This window comes from Panthera onca, chromosome D1 (genome assembly GCF_046562875.1).
Source record: "Panthera onca isolate mPanOnc1 chromosome D1, mPanOnc1 haplotype 2, whole genome shotgun sequence".
Classification (NCBI taxonomy): Eukaryota; Metazoa; Chordata; class Mammalia; order Carnivora; family Felidae; genus Panthera; species Panthera onca.
Window position 1 is genome coordinate 98,887,488 of NC_138348.1, and position 6,867 is coordinate 98,894,354.

Here is a 6,867-nt window from a genome sequence, read left to right on the forward strand (position 1 = left end):
CCTACCGTATCTTTCAACACCTGTGCGTTTGGTTTATGCAGAAGACAAATGGATTATAGAGATTGATAGTGGATTATGATGACTTCAACTGCTATCCCACAAGTGCTTTTTTGTTCTTTTTCTGGAGAAAATCACATCCTCTTAAGGCCTGGTATGTAGTTATTGATGTGTTGAATACTTCCCGGGTCCCCCCCCCCCCCCCCACTCCACACACACACACACACACACACACACATAGCAAAGACCAGCAATACAACTGGCAGAACCAGCAATAACGACTTCATTGTCCTACGTCAGGGCTCTATGACTGCTCTTACTGGTCTACAGAGACTTTGGTCACCTCTGAATTCTACGGGGTATCATGCTGGCCCACTATATTATGGATGTGATGAGGATATATAGCATCTACCTAGATACTTGAATAAAAACTCCAGCATGCTAGAGGATAGGAAATAGATTTAACAAAACATCATGGACCTGCATCAGTGGGATTCTAGGGATCCATAGGACCACGGTATGTTGAATATCCCTTTCTAGGTGAAGGACAAATTGCTACATCGGGCCTCTCCTACCGCCAAGAAAGGGACATAATGTCCAGTGGGCCTCTTTGGATTTTGAAGGTAATATATACTTCGGGTGTGTCACTTTAACTTATTTGCTGAGAAATCTGAATTGTTGCCTTTTTTTTTTTTTTTTTTAACGTTTATTTACCCTTGAGAGACAGAGTTGAGAGAAGCAGAGAAAGGGAGGAGACCCAGAATCTGAAGTAGGCTCCAGGCTGTCAGCACAGAGCCCGACATGGGGCTCGAACTCACAAACCGTGAGATCGTGACCTGAGCTGAAGTCGGACACTTAAGCGACTGAGCCACCCAGGTGCCCCCGAATTGTCGCCATTTTTAAGTGTGGCCCAGAACGAGAAGGCTCTGCACCAGGTCCAAGCTGCAGTACAGATGGCTCTTAGACTGTATGATCTAGCAGATCCAGTGACCTTGAAGTACCTCTGGCAGGGATGCTTGTACAGAGCCTTTGGCAGGCTCCTTTTGGATTTTGAAGAAAAGCTATGTCATCCTGTGACAAAAACTACTCCCCCTTTTGAGAAACAGTTTCTAGCTTGCTATTGGGCCTTAGGAAGGACTGAATGCTGACCACCAAGCATTACCAAGTTACCTGAATTGCCCATCATGAATTGGATGTTGCCTGCAAGCCATCAGGCAATTTTGGGTTCTGCTGGTCCAACAGTCTTAGTTCCCAAGAGAGGAATGCCCCTCCAGAGAACTTGGCAGAAGTTCCGTTAAACTGGAAACTGAGATTGCCACATGGGCTTCTGCCTACTTTGGGCTTCTTATGCTAATAAACCAACGGGCTGCTTTGTGGTGATTGATCCAGATTTGAAAGGGGGAAATTGGGTTGTGATCACACAAAGAAGGTAGGGAAGAATATGAATGGAATGCGGCAGATTTTCTGGGGCTACTCTTAATTTTACCATACAATGTGACAAAAAGTGGAAAACCACAACTTAGTACAGGCTGGACTAGTACTAGCCCAGACCCTTCAGGAATGAAGGTCTGGGTCATTCCTCCAGGCAAGGGATCAGGACTATCAAAGGTCCTTACAAAGGGCAAAGAAAATATGGAATGGGTGGTGGAAGAAGGAAGAAAGAAATTATAGATACCATTTATGACCACATGACCACTCGTAGAAATGAGTATAATAGTTACATTTCTTACTATAAGCTTACTAGGTATGTATTAACTAATTCTCTTTTTCTCTCTTCTCATTCTACCATCTAAGATGTATCAATAAAGATTAGAGGGAATTTTGACCTACTTTAGAAAAGGCTTGAACATCATCTGAAGATAATGTGACATAAGAATCTGTATCCTTGGGGCACCTGGGGTAGCTCAGTCAGCTAAGTGTCTGACTCTTGGTTCGGCTCAGGTCTATTTCTCACAGTTCGTGGGTTTGAGCCCTGCATCGTGCTCTGTGCTGATAGTGCAGAGCCTGCTTCGGATTTTCTCTGTCTCTCTCTCTCTTTCTCTCTTTCTCAAAATAGAAAACAAGAATTTGTATCCTCTTTTGGGAAAAGAGTATGCTTTTGATTTTTTGATGAACAATGGAGTATGTTAACCAGAAACATGATTTTGCTGTTTATTTGGAAGTTAAATATGGTTAAAAGAAGTGTGACTGAATGTCAGATTAACATAGGGTGGAGGGTTGTGGTTTTGTAAATTGTTTGCTGGGCTAATCTGGACCTGCCTTTCCCAGAATCCCCTTCCCTGTTTGGCTAGGGATCAGAGTTGGCCCAAAGAAAATTTGCACAAGATTTGGGAGGTGGGACTGAAGCAGCTTGCATTAACAATATAAAGGTCATCATGGTCAGAGGTGATAGGTGCCAGAAAGTTCTAGTTTCCCCTTGTTCTTTTTCCTTGTTGTGCATCCTTCTTCTTGTTTCTCCCTTGTCCACCTCTCCTTCCTTATTGCTAGTTCTGCTAAAGAAGCAATCCCAGACCCGTTACCAGACCACTCTGCTGTGAATTCACAGAGTGTAGCTATGAAGAGACAACAGCCTTCCATCGTCTACTCCAGTCCCCTCTGTGATCCCATTCCAGCAGCTGATGTGCCTCACTTCCACATTTCCCTGAAAGCACTAACTTGCTCACCAAGGCTAGTGTTGAAGAGGGCCTATGAGTGATTCCCCGCCCCTGGTTTTCCAACACTGTTATTTGAACCATTACTTCTCCAGTCTCTCCTCCAATATGTGAAGCAGTGACTCTCAGACTTCAACCTGCATCTGTATCACCTGGAGGGCTTATTAACACTAGTTTGCTGAGTCTCACCTTCAGAGCTTCTGGGTCAGTAAGGCTGTGGTGGGGCCTCGATATTTACATTTCTTTTCTTTTTTTAAATGTTTTTATTTATTTTTGAGAAAGAGAGGGACAGAGTGCGAATGGAGGAGGGGCAGAGAGGGAGTCGCAGAATCCGAAGCAGGCTCCAGGCTCAGAGGTGTCAGCACAGAGCCTGACACGGGGCTCAAAGTCGTGAACCACGAGATCATGACCTGGGCCCGAGTCAGATGCTTAACCAACTGAGCCACCCAGGCACCCCTAGATATTTACATTTCTAACAGACTCTCAGGTAATGCTGCTTCTTGACGCTGTTGGTTCAATGACTGCACTTTGAGAACACTGGAGTAAAATCTAATTCTTATAATAAACTCTTTATAATATCCATTTTAGTTCTGCATTCCTTGACTTAATTCTGGCCAACATAGAACCCCAGAGCACATAGGGGAAGAACAGAAATTAAAAACTATTAACGTGCAACTAGGGACATGCCAGTGACCACTGGGGAGCAGGACTGCTGTCTTCCACTTCCTGCCAATGACCAGCAACCAACGATACACAATATATGAAGTGACAGTTTTCAAGACCGCTGGACACCGGCCAATGAAAGGCAGTGAAACTTGAAGATGAGAAAGATGAGATGAACGAGCTTGCTGATTGTAGTATGGTTATGATCACCCAGCTTACTGCCCTGAAAGAGTTCCCCAGCCGTGATGTGGAAAAGGGAACCCAGGTGGAGCCCAACAAACTGAGTTGAGGAAACAGAGCTGATTCTGAGAAGATGAAACCGATCAAGTTCGCAGGGCAGAGTACCAGAAAGGAGAGAGCTGCACAGGAGAAGAACTCCAGAGATGTGCAGAGGGTCCCCTTGAGTATTTGGCTGGGTATTGATCAGCCCAAGAATGTGCAGAAACTAGCTGAGGCAGAAGAAAACCACTCAAAAGGATTAGAGGGAAGAGTGCCCAGCATTCACATGGGGTTGGGAATAGTTCCCCTTCCCACCAGGCAGACCGGAAAACCTCATGATTTGAGGGGCATGGGATAGAGTACTCAGAAGGTAGTGGGAAATAACTAGACTTAGAATGAGCATGGATATGGTCCCACTATCACAAATCTTAAAAAGCAAGACCTGAGAGAATCAAACACTTTCCAAATAACTCACCCCAGAACAAAGTTCAAGAATATTTATAGGAATATAAAAACTGTAGCACCCAACAAAGTGAGATTCATAATATCTGGAAGCTGATTTAAAAAAAAAAAAAAGCATGCAAAAAAGCAGAAAAGTAAAACCCAGAATAAGGAGAATTATCAGTCCATCAGAATTGACTCATATTAGAGTTACCAGACAAGGACATTAAAACAATTATAAGTCTGTCCCAGATAGTCCAAAACATAAGAGACAGAAGAAGTTAAAAACAAAAACAAAAACCATGCAAACTTCTAGAGGTGAAAACTACAATGTCTGAAATGAAAAATATACTGAACAGATTGACAGCAGATTAGACACTGAAGAAAAAAAAAAAAAAAAAAAAGATGAGTAACCTTGAAGACACAACAATAGAAGCTATCCAAAATGTCTCAATAAACCCCAAGCACAAGAAATATGGAGAAAACTATAAGGTATATCACAATCAAATCGCTCAAAACTAATGATAAAGGAAAATCTTACAAGCAGCCAGAAACACACACACACACACACTTACTCACACACACACACACACACACACACACACACACACTTACACACACACACACTATGTGCAGAGGAGCAAAGATAAAAATGAGAGTAGAATTCTTATCAGAAAGAATTCAAGTGAGAAGTCAGTAGAGCAACATTTAAAGTACTGAAAGAAAAAAAAAACCATTGACCTTGAGTTCTATACCCATTAAAATACATTTCAAAAATGAAGGCTAAATAAAATATTTTCAGACATACAGAAGCTAAAAGAATTCATTATCGTCAGACCCACAACATAAGAAATGTTAGAGGAGAAGCCAAAATGAAATAAAATCATGTGGAAATATGGATCTACAGAAAGGAAATAAAAATCTCTAAAAAGGGTAATTTACATGGGTAAACATGACATTTTTATTATTATTTTAATATCTTTGAAAGATAATATAGACACCTGGGTGGCTCAGTCAATTGAGTGTCTGACTCTTTTTTTTTAATTTTTTTAAGTTTACTTATTTATTTTGAGAGAGAGGAAATGAGTGTAAGCTGGGGATGAGCAGAGAGCAAGGGAGAGAGAGAATCCCAAGCAGGCTCTGCACTGTCAGCACAGAGCCTGATGTGGGGCTCGAACTCACAAACCATGAGATCATGACCTGTGCCAAAACCAAGAGTCAGACACTCCAAAAAACAAATAATCCAGTGAAGAAATGGGCAAAAGACATGAATAGGCAATTCTCCAAAGAAGACATCCAGATGGCCAACTGGCACATGAAAAAATGCTCCACATCACTCATCATCAAGGAAATATAAATCAAAATCATCAAGAGATACCACCTTACACCTGTCAGAATGGCTAACATTAACAACTCAGGCAACAACAGATGTTGGCGAGGATGTGGAGAAAGAGGATCCCTTTTGCACTGCTGGTGAGAATCCAAGCTGGTGCAGCCACTCTAGAAAACAGTATGGAGGTTCCTCAAAAAATTAAAAATAGAAATACCCTATGACCCAGCAATTGCACTACTAGGCATTTATCCAAAGGATACAGGTGTGCTGTTTCGAAGGGACACATGCACCTCAATGTTTATAGCAGCACTATCAACAATAGCCAAAGTATGGAAAGAGCCCAAATGCCCATCGATGGATGAATGGATAAAGAAGATGTGGTGTATATATACAATGGAGTATTACTCGACAATCAAAAAGAATGAAATCTTGCCATTTACAACTATGTGGGTGGAACTAAAGGGTATTATGCTAAGCGAAATTAGTCAGAGAAAGACAAATATCATATGACTTCACTCATATGAGGACTTTAAGACACGGGACAGATGAACACAGGGAAGGGAAGCAAAAATAATATAAAAAACAGGGAGGGGGACAAGACATAAGAGATTCTTAAATATGGAGAACAAATAGAGGGTTATGGGAGGGGGTGTGGGAGGGGGGATGGGCTAAATGGGTCAGGGGCCTTAAGGAATCTACCCCTGAAATTATTGTTCCACTATATGCTAATTTGGATGTAAATTTAAAAATATAAATAAGGTTTTTTAAAAAAGAGTCGGACACTTAACCAACGGACCCATCCAGGGGCCCGGAGCATCTGACTCCTGATTTCGGCTTGGGTCATGATCCCACGGTTATGATATCAAGCAAGCCCTGCATCTGGCCATGCTGAGCGTGGAGCCTACTTGGGTTTTCACCTCTCCTTCTGTCCTTCTCCTCTGCTCTCATGCTCTCTCTCTCTCTCTCTCCCTCCCTTCCTCCCTCTCAAAATAAATCAATAAACACTGACAAGCACAACCTCGGTCAGGTGATCAAGGTCAGGATCATGTGAAAGGTCATGTACTGTGATACGACATGATGAGAATGGCACTTCACCTCTTGTGGTTCTTCCTCTCTCAAAACCACGACCCGAGTATAACCATGAGAAAAATACCAGACACCTCAAATTAAGGGACATTCTACAACATACTTGGCCAGTACCCCTCAAAACAGTAAAGGTTGCAAACAAACAAACAACAACAACAAAAAACAACAACAACAACAACAACAACAACAAAAGACAAGGAAAGTCTGGGGCACCTGGCTGGCTCAGTTGGTAGAGCATGCTACTCTTGGTCTCTGGCTCATGAGTTGGAGTCCCACGTTGGGTGTAGAGTTTACTTAAAAAAATAAATTACATTAAGGGCACCTGGGTGGCTCTAGTCGGTTAAGCGTCCAGCTTTGGCTCAGGTCATGATCTCGCAGTTCGAGAGTTCGAGACCCGTGTCGGGCTCTGTGCTGACAGCTCAGAGCCTGGAGCCTGCTTCCTGTTCTGGGTCTCCTTTTCTCTCTGCCCCTTCCCCG